This window comes from Callorhinus ursinus, unplaced genomic scaffold (genome assembly GCF_003265705.2).
Source record: "Callorhinus ursinus isolate GAN/ISIS: 27379988/994484 unplaced genomic scaffold, GSC_fseal_2.0 scaffold65, whole genome shotgun sequence".
NCBI classification, from domain to species: Eukaryota; Metazoa; Chordata; class Mammalia; order Carnivora; family Otariidae; genus Callorhinus; species Callorhinus ursinus.
Window position 1 is genome coordinate 6259384 of NW_027397127.1, and position 20151 is coordinate 6279534.

The following is a 20151-nucleotide window of genomic DNA, read 5'->3' on the forward strand; positions in this document are numbered from 1 at the left end:
CCCCCCCCCCGCCTATTCATTTTTGGGGTGTGATGCGAAGGACCGGAGAAATCTCAAGCCCAGATCTCCCCTTCAGTCCTGTTAGTGCCTATAACTGACAGTCTTTCATCACTCCCCCGAAGGTCTCTTGGTGCCACCATTATGTACGATGGGGTCAGGCATTAACTACATTATCAGTCATTAATACTTTGCCCCTCAAATACATTTATCAAATCAGCCTCAACAGGAATTTGGGATCCCTGGGGGAAATGGACTGGAAGTATAAAGCTTTCTGGGGTGACTAGACAGGATTTTGTTTGCTTAGACTTTTTACCCCTTGACACCTGCTTTCTAGGTCATCCTCAGGGACTGAGAGTCCCTGCTTCATGTGAGTTCACTTCTCTGCCCAAGAGCCTTATCATTGGTAAGACCACCAGAGGACTCTATATCCCAGCGGCTTGTTGCGTTGGCTCCATTCAGCAAGTCTCTGTTAAGCATTGGTTCTAGTACTGGGCTAGGTCCTATCGAGGAGATGGAAAACATTTCTGTAATCTTCCTTCAATGAGCTTGCTTTCTGGTTGTTGGAGATAAGTCAGTAAAATCTACACATTTAAGAACCATCTGCTGGAGTGACATAATAAGCGCTCCAGAGAGTTTTCTAGTGATGGAACAGATGGATTAGTCAGAATGGGCTTCTTGATGGAAGCGGGACTTTTCCTGGAGCCTCAGAAAATGGATATAATTTTAATATGGAGAGGAGGAAGAGGGCAGTCTGTGCAAAGAGAAGCACATGAACCAAGGTCCAGAGGTGGGAATGAGCCTATAATGTATGTGGAGGGGTCACATAAAAGACACAAGGGCAGAAAAAAACAGCTTCGGACCAGAGAGCAAAGAGCAGAGGAATTTCGATTTGATTCTTTAAAGCAGGATTTTCAAAAATATCTGGATCATACACTCCTATCAAAGAAATACATTAGATATTTCCTGCTTGGGGCGCCTGGGTGGCTCAGTCAGTTAAGCGTCTGCCTTTGGCTCAGGTCATGATCCCAGGGTCCTGGGATGGAGCCCCATGTCAGGCTCCCTGCTCAGCGGGAAGCCTGCTTCTCCCTCTCCCTCTCCCTCTGCCTGCCGCTCCCCCTGCTTGTGCACACGCGCTCTCTCTGTCAAATAAATAAAATCCTTAAAAAAAAGAAAAATACATTAGTATACCCCAATATATGTATATTTATTTATAAACTGTATACTTGTACTAATGCACTCATATAATAAGGCATACACAAAAATCACAAAGGATGATGTAACGAAAATGTCAAAGTTCTGATATTTCCTTCTCACATGCCAAAGAATCATCTTGCACTCCCCCGGGGGGCCTGTGCCCCGACCCTGGATGCCACTGTCCTAGAACATCAGCTGACCATTTTGGGACCGCGGAGCCCTTGAAGAATCTGATGAATGCTACGTATACTCTCCTCTCCCCAAAAATCCATGCACAGCTGCTTTCTCATACATTTCATTTCAAGGAGGGTAGGGCAGGCAATGAACGCTCTGAAGCTCATTCGTGGACCGCAGTTCAAGAACCCCTTTTCTGGGGAAAGAAAAGCACTGAAGACTTTCGAGGAGCTTCACGGCCCCTAGACTTTAATCTTTTAGGAAGTTGAATCTGCTCTTTGTGCCTAAGATGAATGGGCTGTGGCCTGGGTGGGCTGGGGTGGGGCAGGTTGGGAGAAGCAAGCAGACAAGTTGATAGGCCATTTCAAAAACCTTAGGCCTGAAATGCAAATGTCATGATCATCGAAGAGGGAGAAAAGAGGCAGGCAACATTTCAAAGGGAGTCTGGACAGGTCTCAGTGATCAATAGAAGATGAAGGGGAGGGAAGGGAATCCATGACAGCTCTGAGGCTTCAAGTCTGGGGTGGTCAAGGGAGGGCAGTGGCTACTGGATAACATACACTGGTTTGGATCACAGCCCAGCATCTCAACAGAAATGGCCTGAGGGCAGTGAGAAATGGGAGGGACGGTGTTGGTGAAGCTGGGGGCAGCGATCAGATAGAAGACACGGACTAGGGAGTTGAAACTTGGGAGGAGAGCAGCTGTGAGAAGAGACGGAATAACAATAGTAAACATTTATGTACCAGGAACGGTTGTAAGCACTTTATTACCCAAGTTGATTTGATTAACCCTTACGACAACCTCTGGGAAGCAAGTGCTATTATTATCATTACTCCATTTTCCATAAATGGGAAACTGAATGATTTTATAGGTGGGGAAACTGCTCCCAGGTCACACAGCTAGGAAGTAGCAGAGTAAGGATTCCAACCCATGAGTGCGGGGGGGGGGGGGGGGGGGGGGGGGAGTGAGTTACAGGAAATTCCACAAGGCATAGGGGAAGAGGGGGAGCAGAGGAAAGGCCTGGCCCCCACTGGGCACCCGCGTTGGATCAAGCTTGGTGCCCACACCTAGTGAGAATACCAATCAGCAGCAGCAGCATAGTTGAAACCAGCAAGAGCTTTCTTTCAGTGTGCAAGGCACCGTGCCAAGCACTTTATGGGGCAAAGGGAATATATGTCATTTTTCAATCACTCAGCACCCAGTTGCCTTTTCTAGTTGGAAAGAACCTCTCATTGTGTGAGTCTTGTGGTGGGCCGGGGCCCTGCCTCTCCCTGGGGGAAGACAAAGGAGGCCAGACACTCTCTTTACCTGCTCCTGGGCAGCTAGGGTGTGAGCATAGGACCCATGCTGAACCAGTAGGACACTTCTCCAGCAACTTGCAATCTGGACCAACGGAAGGCTAAGACAATGAGACCGAATTCAACCATGGTGGTAGTCAGTGGCTGTGGCCATGGCCCCCTGACCTGATTGCTCCTGCTTACCTAGGCCCTAAAGCCTCCTCCACCCTTCTGTCTATTCTGGAACTCTCTATGTCGCAGATGGGACAAACTCAAAGGAAGCAAAATTTACTGGATTTACTGGAAGGAGAGAGAGCAGGAGTGGGCAAACATTTTCCGTGAAGGGCCAGGTGGTAAATACTTTAGGCTTTGTGGGCAGCTGTAGACAGCCTAAAACACGCTTTAACATACACTGAGTTGATTTCTTGCCCTTCAGAGCCAAGTACTTTAACTGATAAAAATGAGTTATCTCATCTAATCCTTACCACAACCCAAACGAGTAGGGGCTATGGCTAACCTCACATCGAAGCTAAGAAAACGGAGACCCAGAGAAGTTAAGTCGTCGGCCCGGGATCACACAGATAGTTAAGTGCTGGTGAGCAACCCAGCAAAAATGCCAACCCAGAGTTCTCAGAGTCTCACACATGAAAGAGATGAAGAAAACAGAGATGAAGCACTTAGTAGTCTCAAAACCTCTTCTGGGATAACAAAAGAAAGAAAATTATCGCTCCCAGTTGTTCAGAGGCACCAAAGTGATCAGTGCCATGGAAACAGGAAAAAGGAATAGAGATGCTCAGTGGCTTTGGGTTTGATGTGTTTATCTCCTTCTTGGCTGCTTCTATGTAGTCTATTAGAATACTGGTTTGAGCCTCTGTCGAAAGGTTACACTGACCTCTCAGTTCTTGGAGCTCTGCTGGCCTTTTGCTTGCTGAGAAATCTAGAATGCATTTGAGTGGCAGCCCCGAACTAGACTAGACTGTGGAGGTTGAATTCCCTCTTCAGGTCACTGGAACCTACCTGCACAGGATCCAGGTAACAGGAGCCAAAGTACCGCACTGTTGCCTCGGCTGAGATGCATGCCTTTTTGAGGACAGGGTATAAAGCTTGTTCACGAATGTCACCTGCCGATTGAACTCTGTGGTCTGTGCCCCTTTTGGAGGTGGCTCACATGCAGATGACCACCAAGCCCGATTTCACTGGCAACCCTCTGTCCTCTCCATGTGGCCAGGGCAGATGATCCCTTGCACACTGAGCTCGGCGGTCTGGAGCTTTTGCTCTTTGCTAAATGCAGAAGACAACGGCCCCAAAGCCACAGTTTCTCAGGGGTGGACCGGAGAAGTTTTGGGCACATACATCTTTTCTGTCTTAACCCCTGGGCCCGGAGTTCCTTCCATGGGACTGCTGTGAATGCTTACAATAACATGGTGTTCCCTCTGCTCAGTGCACCATTTAATTGAGCTAATTAATGACAAGTAAACATCTCACAACAGTGAGCCTTCTGTTGGACGAGTTGGAGGTAGGATCAAAACGCAGACTAGTGAAAGAGGCTCCTTGGACCTGGGCATTCGGAGTGTTATTGGCCTGACCTGTTCCTGTGGGTGCATGCATGCGTGCACCCTTCTGTTAAAACTGTCTTTTTGAAAGCTCGTTGGGAAAGTTTGCAAGAGCATTTCTTTATTGTCTTGTCACATGTACTGATGGGAGTATTTTCCTCTGTGATTTTATCCCCAAACTTCTGTGACAGTTAAAGAAGAAAACCTTATTTCTGCCAAGCTGTGGGTTAGGAGAGAATTTGTGACGGCCCGGTGTCTTTTTAGCACATAACTCGTCCCCCCAGAATGTCTTCTTTTTACTTTCTGCTAACGTGGCCAGGGAACACCTGAATGGTGTCAGAAAACAGACATCTCTTCACTGTGGATCAAATCCAGCTCTGTGGCTGTCCAAGCTGGTTTTATTTTTTTATTATTATTTATTTATTTATTTATTTTTTGGATGAGTGCCTGGAGCTAAGTAGCATGAGTGAACTCAGGGAAGCCATTAGGAATTTCCATTATTATTTCTCGATTATTTGCACGTGGGAAAGGAATGGTGCTTAGGCTACCTAAACCAGCCTACCTACAGTTTGCTCATCCTAACCATTTCAGCATGATCAAACATTCTAACAGCCTCATCACCATGCTGGGATCATATTCACCTAGTGCCGAGTCCTTTTTCAAAGCACTTTCCCATGGAAGATTTACATTTGACCCTCACAACAATCCAGGGGCAGTTCCACGATTAGGGGCTGCCCCATAGATGGGTTGGTCAAAACAGCCATGCCATTTGGCAGGTCAAGTGCTTAGGTGTGTATTTCCCAGGTGCCCTGGGCCTGGGCCTTGGGAAACTCTGGTACCATTGGTCAGCCTAAAGAGAAGCAGAACCTAAAGCAAACCGAGCTCACAGTTGTGTGGTTTTGGCTTGGTGACCCCCAGTGCACAGGAGATGACCAACAAAAGACTTTGATTCATCTCCCTGGGCCCTTTGATTTTGCCAGGAAGGTCTTTCAAATTAAATCTATTCTTTTCTGACCAAGCTTGATGTTGATTCTGAGCATTCTAACTCAGAAAATGTTGCTTAAAGGTGAGCACTAAATACCACATTACGCCAGTGCAGCCTTGCTTGGTATAATCAGAAAAGAGTGTTTAAAACTCTCCTTTTGGGCGCCTGGGTGGCTCAGTTGGTTAAGCGCCTGCCTTCGGCTCAGGTCATGATCCTGGAGTCCCGGGATCGAGTCCCACATCGGGCTTCCTGCTCAGCAGGGAGTCTGCTTCTCCCTCTGACCCTCTTCCCTCTCGTGCTTTCTATCTCTCGTTCTCTCTCTCTCTCAAATAAATAAATAAAATCTTTAAAAAAAATAAAAAAATAAAAAAAAATAAAACTCTCCTTTCATTCTCCTGTGAAAGAAGCAAAAAAAAAAAGTTGATGAACATAGCTGAAGAGCTCATTCTTCACAGGACTTTCCAGATGCCCACTCAGGTTAGAAGATCATAAGTCTTGGTTAAGGCCAGGAACGGAAAATACAAATCATTTAACGTTGTCTCCAGCCTTTCTCCTAAACAGAACTAAGAGAAAATACGACAGTTACCATTTTATTAAATGTCACATAAGCTGTCACAACTGTTAAGCAGGGCACTCATGTGTTTGATGGGTATGACTAAGCTGTTTGAGCAGGAGAGGGACTCCTGTCTGTCCTGTAATGAATCAGTGACGTGGGCTGGTAGTTCTCCAAGCATATGTGGGGGGGGCGGGGGCAGGGCGGGCTTTGTATTCAGATGGGTGCAAGGAAGATGCAAATCTGACATGCATTCACTTCAACTGCTATTTAGAGCAGAGGTTCTCAGGCTTGGCTGCGCATTAGTATCACCTGGGGAGCTTCTTAAACCTCCCAGTGCCCGGCCCACACACTATCTCAGCTTGGGCAATTGGAACAAAATATCGTAGACCGAGTGGCTTGAAGACAGCAGACATTTATCTTCTTACAGTTCTGGAGGCCAGAAGTCTAAGATCGGGTGTCAGCATGGTTGGGTTCTGGGGAGAGCTCTCTTCCTGGCTTGTGGAAGGCCACTTTCTTGCTGTGTCCCCACCTGGTGGAGAGAACTCTGGTGTCTAGTCCTCTTCTTACAAGGGCACCAATTGTCTCCATTCAGAACTCCACCCTTCTAATGATCTCCTTTAACCTAAATCACCTCCTTAAAGACCCTTTCTCCAATACAATTACATGGAAGGGGTGAGGGCTTCAACATATGAACTTTAGGAGAACCTAATCCAGTCCATTGGATACCCTAATCTAATTCATTAAATCAGACTCTCAGGGACCATGACCCAGACAGACATCAGTAGGTTTTGGAGCTCCTCAGGTGGTTCCAACACGCGGCCAACTTGAGAACTAATTCAGAGCCTCGCTACTCAAAGTGCAGCCCACCGATTAGCAGCATCACCTGGGAGCCCATGGTTCTGCACCTGCAGAACCTCAGGCCTCACTCCTGACCTACTGAATCAGAACCTGCATTCTAGTAAGATCCCCAGGTGATTGAGAGCGTCTCTCAAGTTTCTACTGTAGGGAATCTTCCTCCTGTGGTCAAACGCTTGCAACAATAACCATGGGAGCTCTTGACATACTATAAGATTATCTCCAGTTCCAGCTGCTTGACTGTGTAGCCTTCTGACCATTGCTTAATGGTACAGCGTCCATGAGGTGTGTGCTGGGGCTCGATCACTTGAGTTACTCAGGGGTCACACCCATTTTTGGGTAACTGCTAGGCAATGAGTGAAGTGACTGGTTTTAGGTTCTTTTCTGAGAACCGGGGTACAGTCTCCTTTTTCTTCCTGGTGACTGATTTGCTTTGGGATTGGTTGCACAGAGTTACCTCCTCTCAAAACCATCTGCAGCTGCTTGTTCAGGTTATGAGTTTCACTCCAATGGGTTGCTTACCTTTTTATTGCCAAAGTTTTGTGTATTAATAGTGTATTGTATGGTGAATAACATAACATAATAAAATAAAATTTTTTTAAAAAAGAAGGTTTACCCCTAACCCCATCTAGATGTTTCCTATACGTACTGCTTATACTTAGCTATTTCCATGGTTTCCATGTAAATCAACCTCTCCGTCTGGTCTGGTACAAGGTAGTTGCTAATTGCATGGTTGTATGTGTTTCTCTCTGGCTCCAGCTACTCTGGACTATAGGTTTTCTTGGTTGTAAAAATGCATTTTACAAGTTTCAGTTGGGAAAGATGAAAAAGTTCTAGGGATGGGTGGTCGTGATGGTTGCACAACAATGTAAATGTACTTAATGCCACAGAATTATACACTTGAAATCGGTTAAAATGGTAAATGTAAGGTGTGCATTTTTACCACAATTTTTAAAATGTAATACATTTCACTAAATGTGATGATGTATCCTGGTTTGGCTCTTGGAACAGAGGAAGGGAATTCGTGTAAAAACTGACGAACTCTGAATAAAGTATGGAGTTTTGTTGATAGTATCATACCAATGTTAATGTTTCAGTTTTGATAAATGTACAATAATTATGTTAGATGTTAACATCAGGGGAAACCAGGTAATGGGCATGTGGAGTATATGGGAACTCTGCTCTCTTTGCAAGTTTTATATAAATCTAAGATTGTTCCAAAGTAAAAAAGTTTATTAAAAAAGAAAAACTGGGGGGGTGCCTGGTTGGCTCAGTTGGTAGAGCATGTGACACTTGATCTCAAGGTTGTGAATTCAGGCCCCACATTGGGTGTAAAGCTTACTTAAAAAAAACTGATGGGGCGCCTGGGTGGCTCGGTCGGTTAAGCGTCTGCCTTCAGCTCAGGTCGTGATCCCAGGCTCCTGGGATCGAGCCCCACATCGGGCTCCCTGCTCAGCGGGGAGCCTGCTTCTCCTTCTGCCTGCCACTCCCCCTGCTTGTGCTCTCTCTCTCTCCGATAAATAAATAAATAAATAAGTAATCTTTAAAAAGAAAAAAAAATTGATTCTATTATGACCCATCATTTTGAAAAGGAGGTAGGAATGGGCAGTAGAAACAATCTGACAGAAAGCAGCACGATCTGGAACCCTTTTTTTCTCCAGAGGGTGCTTTTCTTTCAGGCTTCTAAATGGTAATACACACACACACACGTGCGTATATATATATATATATATTATTTATATATATACATATATATGTGTATATATATGTATATATATGTGTATATGTGTATATATAATAATATGTTTATTATATACTTTTATGTATTTTATATAATACATATTTGATTGTCTTTTATTTGGTTTATATTTTTTTAATATATAAAACATCACAATAGCACTATTTACTGAATGTCACTTCAGCATAGGGGTTAAGAGAGCAGAAACCTGGCTTTGAATAGGGCTTCTCGCACTTTCCAACCATATGACTGTGAGTAGTAGTTTAACCTCTCTTTGCCTCATTTCCCTTACATATCAAGTGTAGATGATAACAATATCTCCTTCGTAAGACTTCCCCGAGCATTAAATGAGACCATCCTTAGGAGGTGTTTAGCACAAGGGTGACATACTGTAAATACTCAATGTTATTATTATGTGCAGGCACTATATTAAGTGTTTTATATACATTTATATTACTCATGATAGTCCTGTAAATGTCGTTTTTTAAATTTTTTGTACTTTTAAATTACACATAATAAGATGTGCCCAAATCATAAGTGTACAGCACAAGGAATTTTTACAACGTGAACACCCCCATGTAGGCAACAAGCAGATCAAAATACAGAACGTTGTCCCCACCCAGAAGTCTCCCATGTATATGTCCCCTCTCAGTTATTACCCACCACAATTAACTTCCATTTGTTGGGGTTTCTATTCAGTTTCAAAGATCCTTCCCCCTCCCTCTTTCATAGTTTAATTTGGGTGGGATATACAAAACATTAACATGGTTCAAAAGTCAAAACTATACATTTGCAGTAATCTGTTTTTCCTCCTTCCCTCTCCTTCCTTCAGCATCTGATTTGAAGTAACATGGCGTTTAGTTTTAAGTGAGAGTCACATGGCATTTTTGTCAGAAAAATTACATGGATGGTAATTTCCAGAGCATTCTGAAGTACTTTGCAGTCCCCTCTATTCAGTTTAACTAAGAACATTTAAGTGAGCACCTACTGGGGTGAAAGGTGAATCAAAGGCCTGTCTTCAGATGCCCTAAGCCCAGTTAGGGAAGGCCTTTGGACATGGACTTCTGGTTCAGCGCACACTCTGAATATAATGACAGACATACGAAATTCTGTATATAAAATCACCATTCACAATAACAACAAAAAAGAAAACCTGTAACATATCTTTTGTTGTTAGTAATTCATCTAACAAAAAGGATATTAGACTTTTTATAGATAAAGTTTTTAAATTCTACTAGTAGATATAAAAGTCTCTGACTAAAGGGTGGTAGACACCATACGGATGAATGGGATGACTTATCATTGTACAGATGTCAGTTTCTCCCAAACCTACCACTTCAGTGCCCTTCCAACAAAAATTCCAGCAGGATTGGGCACCTGGGTGGCTCAGTTGGTTAAGCGACTGCCTTCGGCTCATGTCATGATCCTGGAGTCCCGGGATCGAGTCCCGCATCGGGCTCCCTGCTTGGCAGGCAGTCTGCTTCTCCCTCTGACCCTCCCCCCCTCTCATGTGCTTTCTGTCTCTCTCATTCTCTCTCTCTCAAATAAATAAATAAAATCTTTAAAAAAAATTCCAGCAGGATGTTTTAATGAACCTGAAAAAACTGATTGTAGAATGCATATAGAAGAATAAACGTCTGTGAATATCCAAGTCTATTTTGAAAAAGAATAGAGACTTGCCTTTCTACAGTTTGAGACATGCTGCAAAGATAAAATAATAATAATAATAATAAATTACTGTAGGACTGGCACCGTAAAAGGCAAATAAAACAAAGGAATAGAATATAGAGCTCAGAAATACGATAAGATCAATGCAATTTCACAGCAAGGGAAGGATGGATTGTTTGGTATTAGAAAGAGTGGATCACCGTGTGACAGAGCTTCTCAATCAGTGTGCCACACCGAAAGCCACACATGGATAACAGGAATGTAGAGCTATTATTGATCCTTTTGACCCTTCGGATGACCAGGCAGGACCTCTAACATGGCCAGAGTTCCCAAGCTGGAAACCTCCACCTCTGGCCATGAGCAGCCCCTTCAGTTTCCCACATTATGCCAAGAAAATACTATCATATTCTCTCTGTGCTATGACGTGCAAAGGTTTGAGAAGCACTGCTATGTGAAGAAAAGTAACGTTGGGTTATTACCCCCATATAACATACAAAGGTGACTTCCGGGTAGATTAAAAGCCTAAGCGTGAAAAGTAAAACTATAAATGAAGGAGACTTTCTTTATAGTTTGAGATGGTATAGGACTTCATAAATAAGACCCTGAAGTACAGAACAGAAGGTAAAGAAGTCATGAGTTTTACTACATCAAACTTAAGGCTTTCAATTCAATCAATGACATCTTAGACAAAGTTGACAGACAAGTGCTAGACTAGGAGAAGATATTTATAATGTCTAAACCTGGCAAGGCATTGATATCTAGAATGTCCAAGGAACAAGAAAAAGGCAGAAAACACAACAGGAAAAAAAAAAGGCAAAGCATATCCACAGAATGGACAGTTCACAGAAGGGGATACTGGATTGGCTAACAAGCATACGAAAAGATGATAGATCTAGCTTGTATTCAGAGAAATACAAATCAAAATAGCAGTGAGATATCAAGTTATACTCATCCAACTGACAAAAATTAAAAAGATAACACCAAGTGTTTATGAGCATGTGGGGAAAAAGGAATCCTCAGCATTGCTCATGGGAGTGTAAGCTGGTCTAGCTTTTTGAAGAGCAATGGGATGGCATGTATTGCTAGTAACAATGGATGTGTTCCTACAACCCAGCAACCTCACTCCTGAGTATGTGTCCTGGGGAACCTCTCCGGGGTTCTAAAATGGGATGCTTACAAGGATGTTTATCACAGAATCATTTGATTAGAAGCCAAAAAGTAGTTGTGCAAATATCAAAGAGATCTTGAAAACATTCTTGTGAAAAGATAAGAAATTCTTTTATAGTTACCTCAACTTAAACACACACACACACCCCATCACCACCAATAACAACGACAAGTATCTATCAATCTATCTATCTATCTATCTATCTATCTATCTATCTATCTATATCCTGGACTTACATCTGATGCATTATAGAAGGTCCATGCGAGGGGACAAGAATGAAAATGGAGGTTTGGGTGAAGGAAAGTAATACAATAAAAGGAGGAACCTTATATGGACTAATGATAGTATTTTGCCATGAACTGAGGGGTGTGATTAACTCAGCTCTCTATAGCTGAGTTCCAAACAACACACACAAAAAATTTTTACGTGCTACGAGAAGGGAGATGATAACCCCAACCAGGGAAATCTGAGAAGTCTTTTGCAAAGAGATCAGATTTGAGCTGAGCTTTGAATGAAAGATAGAGCCTTGAGAGAGAGTTGTGGAAAAGAGGGGTATGTTTGACAAGGGAATCACTTGGGTGAAGCCAGGTGGTGAGCGAGTACAGGATAGATTTTCAGTATCATCAAGGAGACTCACGCCTGGAGTCTAGGGCAGCCAGGGGTGTTTAGTGGAAAATAAGCCTGCAAAGACAGGTGGGAGCTGAATGGTGAAAGGCTTTCAATGCCTGGTTAAGGAGTATGGGTTTTATTTTGAAAATAACAGGGAGGGATTTACAGTTTTTGAGCAGAAGAGCAATACGATCAGATCTAGGAAGATTACGGTCCAGTGTGTTAGATTGGCAGCAATGTTCGGATGCAGGCAGAACTCCAGAGGCTGTTATTATCCAGGTGAGAGCTAATGAGGGACTGAGCTAGGCTTTTGTTATTGATCCCTAAGGGGACCAGTAAGGGGAGTGTAGACATGGACTTGAGAAATTGACAGGGCCTGAGAAATAAATTAGAGTGGTGTCTCATCTTTATAGAGGAGATAGTAGAAGTTTCAGGAGGTGGACAGAATCACTGAGAAAGGAGCAAGAGCCTTGGGGCCAAAGAGAAGGGGCCCGTGAAGAGGACTGAGATGATAAAAGACCGGAGGACCCATAGTGTCATGCAGGGAAAGCCAAGGAGATGGTTGCAGAAGGGAAAAGAGTGTTCAGCAAGGACAAGAGCCACAAAGAAGGTCTATGGGATTTGAATTTACTTTCCAGTTTCCTGGTGACTTTCCAGAGGATGCTTTCAAGAAGGAGGCACTGGTAGGCTCAGACTGCCAGGAATTGAGAAGATTGGTAAGAGAGGAAGTGGAGGCAGTGAGTGTTGTCTAGTCTATCAAGAAGTGTGTTCTGGAAAGACACAGTGGTGGAGTCTTATCCATGGTTGAGGAAGGCATTGCTGCTGGAGGTGTAATGGACGTTAATACTGTTTACAAGAGGTGCTGAAGACCGCCCTCATCCACGATGGCCTAGCACGTGGAATTCGTGAAGCTGCCAAAGCCTTAGACAAGCACCAAGCCCATCTCTGTGTGCTTGCATCCAACTGTGATGAGCCTATGTATGTCAAGTTGGTGGAGGCCCTTTGTGCTGAACACCAAGTAAACCTAATCAAGGTTGATGACAACAAAAAACTAGGGGAATGGGTAGGCCTCTGTAAAACAGACAGACAGGGAAAGCCCTGTAAAGTGGTTGGTTGCAGTTGTGTGGTGGTTAAGGACTACAGTAAAGAGTCTCAGGTGAAGGATGTCATCGAGGAATACTTCAAATGCAAGAAATGAACAAATAAACTTGGTTCTTGTTCCAAAAAAAAAAAAAAAAAAAAAGACACAGTGGTGGAGAGATGGCGTTGGTCAGGGGGTGGGAGGAAAGATTTTTGTTTTACTTTTTGGCATCAGGCAGACCAGAGCATGTTTTGAAGACTGAAGGAAAGCAACCAGTCCAGAAGATATAAGGGGGAGGAAGGGTAGTTACTAGAGTAGGGTAGGATAGGAGGGCTCCCCTGAGCCCCGGTGCCATCTACCTGGCAATTGCTCACTGAAAGCAAGCTTTGCTCTACACTTTGATTCAAACGTTCTCCTAGTCATGGCCCTTCACTCCACCCTTGGGAGATCTTCCTTCTCCCATACGGCCTTACTAGAGCTTCCCTGCATTTTGCCCCCCCCCCTTACTTTCTTTTCTTCTTCTGAGTTCCAGGGAATGGTTAAAACTGGACTAAACGCACCTCTCTTTGTCAGTCAGCAAGTCAAGAGAAGCATTTAGCTGCTGGGTTCTCAGGCCAAAGGACCTGAAGCTCTCAAAGCCTTGAAGGGGAAAGAAAGCACTTGAAGGTTTGTTTACCACTCAGCTTGAGGGGACAACAGTCACTATTCTTGGCTAGGACAGGCTTCACTGGGGACTTTATCTCTGCGGAATTCTCTGTTAACTTTTTCTGTGACGTTGCCAGCACCAGACCTAGAAGCTTTGAAAAACCTCATGAAACCAGAGAATGAAAAAAAAAAAAAAAGAAAAGTGGTGATGGATGGAGAGGTAAGGGGCCATAGGGCCTGTTGCCCCGTTAACCTCCCCAGACCAGGCCCCTGGACTGGCCGGCAGCTTTTTAATCTCTTTTTCTACCTCAGGTCCTAAGGTTTGGCTAGTTTTGCTTCCCTCCCCAGTGTCCCACCTGGATTCCTCTCAGAAGAGTTTCCTGATTCATCCCTAGTTCTGCTTTCTCTGGGAAGCAGATCATTGCTGCAAGACATCGCTACTGTCACTAAGGGAATAGTTGGGCAGAGCATGATGTGACAAAAATGTAAATGACACTCTAGAGGTGGGGAAGGTATAGTGAGCTGTGAGCATGTGAGCTGCCTGCTTCCCCCCTTAGGCATAGCGTGGACTCTGCATTGGCTAAAGCCATCGCCCTTCGAGTTGGGCACTAGACCCAACTACAAGGTCTTCAGTCTTTGGTACATGTGGACTGGCATGGCTAACAGTGGATTTTTCTCCACGCGTGAATCTCCAGGTTGCGCTCTCTGGCTCCCGATTTGTCCTGACGGCACTGACTCAAGTCCTCAATGCTCTCCCTAATTCATAGCTACAGCTAGTTCAGACTTCTTGCTTTGAGCAAAGCCAGCTTTTCTAGTCAGTAATTTGTTTATCAGGAATTGCTAGCTCGCTTCCAGATCATTCTCCAGCCTGGGCCCCAAGATCAGCGATGCCAACAAGACTCTCATGTTCTCCTATTGGACCTATCCCTCTCCCTCTCCCCCATCTTCACCCCCAGTACTTCTGATGTCTGTGCCAGAGCCCAACCCTGGAAAACCCCCACCACCTGCTTTGCCTGCTCCAGCTCCTGGGCTGCCAAAGTATTGTTTGAGGAAAGCTTCCTCGACAAAAGCATGTTCTCTAAAGTCAGCAGAGCTCCCAGGGCTGCTTGGCAGCCCTTCACACTTTTCTAACAATTGACTTCCTGCCATGTCCCCCATAGCATCTCCTCCCGGCCCTCTCCAGCTGAGCCTCAGCTACCCTCACTCTTAATGTAACCTCGCTTCTGACATCGATTGTGAAAATGGAGGTCCATTTGAAATGGACTTTCTCCACTTACCTCTCACTTACCAAAACTTGGCCTGGGCCTCTTTTTTTTTTTTTTTTTTAATTCATCCTCCTCCACTCTGCCCTTTGGAGGAATAAAAGGCCCTCCTCTATTTCTAAGACAAACTTATCAACGTCCTTTGGTTGGGTTCAGAATCATATCCCTCCTGTCTTCCTCTGCCTTACGATATACTCATGTGTGTACATAACTCATCTTTCTGACTCAGACTGACATCTCCAGGGCAAGGTCCATGGTGTGTTTCTCTCTGCGTTCCCAACATGTAATTCCGTGGCTGACACATAGTAAGCACTCAACAAATGTTTACTAAATTGATAAGTTATGAGGGGACCACGTAGATTTACTTGGGTTCTTTGTCCTTGGTGCATCTACTTAATGGGTTACTAAGGGTGCCACTGGGCACCAGGAAAGATGAAGGGAAGAATCAGGAGGATTTGATGAGGTCCAGAACGAGGGTTTTTGGTGGAGTTACATGACATGGTAGTGGGAATTTTTTTTTAACCTAGAATTGACCCATCACTTTATGAAGGGAGTAGAGGAAAGAGCACTAGACTGGGAGTAAGAAGGTCTGGCTGTGCTGCTCATAATCTGTGTGGCCATGGACAAGTTCATTAACCTCTGGGCCTCAATTACTTTCTCTAGTTCGAGGACAAGGTTATTATGAACATTAAATGGAGTTGTGGATGGGCAAACACTTTGAAATCTGAATCACCTCTCCAACGCAAGCTTGCAGCTCTTATTCTTTTATTTTTAAGATTTTATTTATTTGAGAGAAAGAGAGAGAAAAAACGAGCAGCGGGGAGGGGCAGAAGGAGAGAGAGAGAGAAGCAGGCTCCGAGCTGAGCAGGGAGCCCAACGCAGGACCCTGGGATCATGACCTGAGCTGAAGGCAGATGCCCAACTGACTTAGCCACCCAGGCGCCCCTTGTAGCTCTTATTCTTGATGCCACTATGCTTCTGGAGCTTCTACTTTTCAAATCTGTACCCCATCGCCACTATGTTCATCGCCACTATGGCCTGTCTTTCCTGTTGCACACAGCGCTAGATTTCACCTCAGCTTCTAATTAACCATCACATAAAAGGAAAAGATACCAGGATTGTGGAACCCTCGCTCTCCAGACCCCCTTCCCATATCCTTTTTGGCTTGTACGTGTCTGTGTGGATGACTTTACTTGTCCTTAGGGACTACTGCATAGGTGGGGGAGAAGTAAATCATCCTAGCTTCTCCATGGCTGGCTGAGAGGTATATGGTGGACTATGCCAGAATACTAGCAAGCCCTGCCATTTTAGCAGCCTCCTGTGCCTACGGTCCTGTATATTTGGGTTAGAATGTGTATCTCTTTATCTGCATGGGTGTGGATCTGGATCCTCCTCTGGTTCTAAATGAATACAGGGGTGTGGCTCTGCCAGAGAACCACTGAGACTATGTGAGTAAGTTGTTCTCCCTTCCATGCTCATCCCTCCCCTTTCAGAGCTCCCTGAGCTCTTTGGCAAGGGTCCCAACAGGGAATTTCTTTGATCCTACCTTCCTTTTATTCTTCTGTTTAAAGAGCAGTAGTTGGTTACTCCATGTTCCCTCCAACTCCCAAACCTTGATGGCTTCTCATCAGAGACTTGGGGAAGCCAGCATTGATCCAGAAGCAATCCAGCTCACATCAGCTCAGTATTGGACCAAAGGTTGTGCAGTATATCAATGATGGGTAATTTATTGTGTCAGAGAAAAAGGCCACAAGTATTCCTTGTCTACTGGAATAGATACACTGCAGCAAAAATTGCTGTCAAGTGAGTTCCTGGCAAGTCCTGTTTCACTTTGATTTTTATAATAAAACCATGGCTATGTTTTTGCTAGAAATGCTAAAAGAAAAAGATCGGCTTCGGGTTGTAATTAAACCATGTATTTTAAACCACATTTTAAAAAACTACAATAATAAGATGATAGTGCAGGTCCAATCATTTTTAAACTATAATTAGAATCCTGTGCTAGACAGTCAATTTGTCCCCACCTTTCTCAGCTTTAAATTCTGCTCTTCATTTCATTCATTTTTTTTTTTTTTTTCCTACTGAAACCTCCTCCTCGTGAGCCCTTTATTGATTTCAGGGCTTCCTGCCTTATAAACCTAGCAAATGGACGTTTTTAAAAATTGGGAGTTTGGTTATTAGAGTTTTATTTTTACCCCAAAGCAAAGCTTTGTCGATAGAATGAACCCTCAGCCCCTCTCACATACACTGTCTTAACTGATGCTCAAAGCAACCCAGGAAATGGGTGAGGCATATAATAGCTCTATTTTGCTGATGATAAAACTAAGGCCTAGAGATCAATTGGCTTTCTCAAGATCATCCAGCTAGAAAGTGAGAACGGGGAATAGAACCTAAACCTCAAGATTCTGCTTTAAACAGGAGGTTTTTCTGAGAAGCAATGACAACGTCAATCCAAGTTTACTAGAAGGCTTTCTTAAGAGTCCTGGGCCATCAAATCATACACAAGTTGCCTTCTAAATTCAAAGAAGGAAAACAAAATTATGGCAAAGTAAGGATTTCAAGTTTTTCCAACACGTCTATCAGTTTTAGGTGAAATTCGTCCCAAGAAGAGCCATATTTATTTTCTCGTGCAGTCCAGAAACTCAGCACATGCTCTGTAGTACACTGGGGCTCTTTGTATAGACTGTGTGTCCATTCAAAGGGGTGTGGGGGGCTCATTCAACTATCTGTAATGCTTACAGGAGTGGTTGTTCTGGTTTTTTTTTATGGCCTGTTATTGGTCATAGTTATAGTTTTATTTGATTTTTGGTTCTTAGACTTCCCAGTTACGATATTGACACAAAAGTCTGGTCTGGTTTCTGATGTCATTTTATGAGACCTGAAAATTCTTCATCAACTTATTTGCTTCTGTCTAGCAGACATCTCTGCTTCATCCTATTTTAACAATTATTGGCATTCCCCGGGGGCAAGGGAAACTATAACACGTTTAAAGACAAAACTCTCCAATTTCTGCTCAGCACAATGATCATCAAATTAGTATCTTGTGCCTCTATTCCCTTTTCTGCTCCTAATTTAATATGCTAGCATTAAGGGCTCATAGCACATCAGAATTTGTCTTCACAAGCCTAGTAAACTGTCCATAATCCACAGAGCAATTAAAGAGGCCATTTTAACTGTGGAACAATGAAAAAATGAAGAGGAAGAGGAGGAGGGGGAAGGAGAGAAGGAGGGGGACGAAAAGGAGGAGGTGGGAAGAAATTAAAAAGATATTTCCAGGGCGCCTGGGTGGCTCAGTTGGTTAAGCGACTGCCTTCGGCTCAGGTCATGATCCTGGAGTCCCGGGATCGAGTCCCGCGTCGGGCTCCCTGCTCAGCGGGGAGTCCGCTTCTCCCTCTGACCCTCTTCCCTCTCGTGCTCTCTGTCTCTCATTCTCTCTCTCTCAAATAAATAAATAAAATCTTTAAAAAAAAAGATATCTCCCCATTGTTTTAAAAAAATTCTGGGAAGTGTCATACCTTGAACTGCCTTTTAGGACTTCATTTATTAATTCCATTGAGTTTCTGTTAAATGTTACCTGTTCCAGTGAGAAATTTGGGCAAATTGAGATCAGTTGTTCTGCTAGCAATGCAAATGACAGTATTTTCCGCCCAGAGTAGCTCTCATTGCCCCCTTTCAAGTGAGTTTGGGATTCTACATTCAGAACATTATTCGATGCAGAGAGGCAATGTAGTTTGGTGGAAGCAGAGGCTTTTGGATCACCAAAATTAGCTTTGCCAGTTGTCTGATGTGTAACCTCAAGCAGGTTTCTTACCCTCTCTGTGTTTGGGTTTCAGTTTCCTCACCTGTAAAGTAAGTCTAATACCCACCCATTGGGGCTATTAGAGAGATGGATTAGAGGAGATGGGATTTAGTAAGTACTTGGTAGAAAGAAGGTCATTATTATGTTTTAGAAGAGGTATGTTAGGGGTGCCTGGCTGGCTCAGTTGGTAGAGCTTGCAATTCTTGATCGCAGGGTCATGAGTTCAAGCCCCACGTTGGGCATGGAACCTACTTAAATTTTTTTTAAGTCATTCTTTTTTTAAAGATTTTATTTATTTGACAGAGAGACACAGCAAGAGAGGGAACACAAGCAGGGGGAGTGGGAGAGGGAGAAGCAGGCTTCCCGCTGAGTGGGGAGCCCAATGCAGGGCTAGATCCCAGGACCTTGAGATCATGACCTGAGCCGAAGGCAGACGCTTAATGACTGAGCCACCCAGGCGCCCCCAAAACATTTTTTAATTACAAAAATAAAGAAGAGAAATGTGAATGAACATGTAGAAGGGAGGGATGCAGAGTGTTGCCTAGTAAGAGTTAACTTTATCACTCTGGGAGGTGTCTTTCCGAAAATTTCAACAAGCTCACAATAGCCACTGGAATGGGTGTGTGTCTTTGCAAACAAAACGTGTAGATGCATGTCTTCATGCCTGGGCTGGCTGCTTCAAACACTGATTATAGCTTAAGAACTAGAAAATAAATGTGTTTTCCTTTGAGTGTTGAGGGCGAGCCTCTGATACTGCTTCTTAGCTGTGGCAGACGCTAACAATTTGGGGGGTTCACACTTTGCTAGACACCAATCACCATTTATGTATATGTGTATGTATGTATGTATGTATGTATGTAGATGGGCAGATTGCCGGCCAACTGTGGATGATGCTGTCCTCATCAAGCTGAACCAGGGCTTCCTTGGCTACAAAATGGGTCTGTCTATCTGGATGATATGAGTCTTTGTCATACACTAGACCTATTCTTCGCCTACTGGTATTCTTTCTCCATTATTTACTTCTGCACACGATGCTAGCCCATTAGAGCTAGTACTACTAGGAGAGTGGAGTGTAGGCCTCTGTGGAAGGCTATCCTACCTCCATATGTTGCAACAGAAGGAGCACAGAGTTGACTGGGGGGCCCTGATACCAGCTTTGCCACTGACCAACTGTATGACATTAGCAAACCCAGCTGGCTAACTGCTATGCAGTTTGGTGCCCTCAGCCTACCACCCAGATGTATTGTGATCTTCCAAAGGAATGGTGAAAGGAAAAGCATCTGGAAGTGTCTTAAGTATTCTGCCCCTGGGGGTGTTATCATTAGTTTCTTTCTTACCACATATTTCATGGCTAGGAGCGAGACTGCCAACTACTCAGGCCAGAGTCTGGTAAGTTCTTGCATTTCCTCCTCCCCAGCCCCATGGTTAAGATGGGAATTCAAGTTGGAACGTAAGTTCAAGCCATCTAGTTCCTAGGCTGGAGGTCAGGGATCTCCACTTCATTTTCCCCAAAGGCCACTCAGGGCTTTTCCAGGATAACAACAAAGTCTTTTCATCTAATTTTTCCCCTAGCTAATGAGACTTGGG

The 20151-nt window shown here is 44.0% G+C and overlaps 1 protein-coding gene and 1 pseudogene across 6 annotated transcripts in view; both read left to right on the top strand.

Moving 5' to 3' along the window:
• Positions 1 to 20151, top strand: part of COL4A6 (collagen type IV alpha 6 chain) — a 268861-nt gene that overhangs the window by 180388 nt on the left and 68322 nt on the right. The window lies entirely within an intron of this gene.
• LOC112810221 (small ribosomal subunit protein eS12-like) lies at positions 12578 to 12977 on the top strand (annotated as a pseudogene).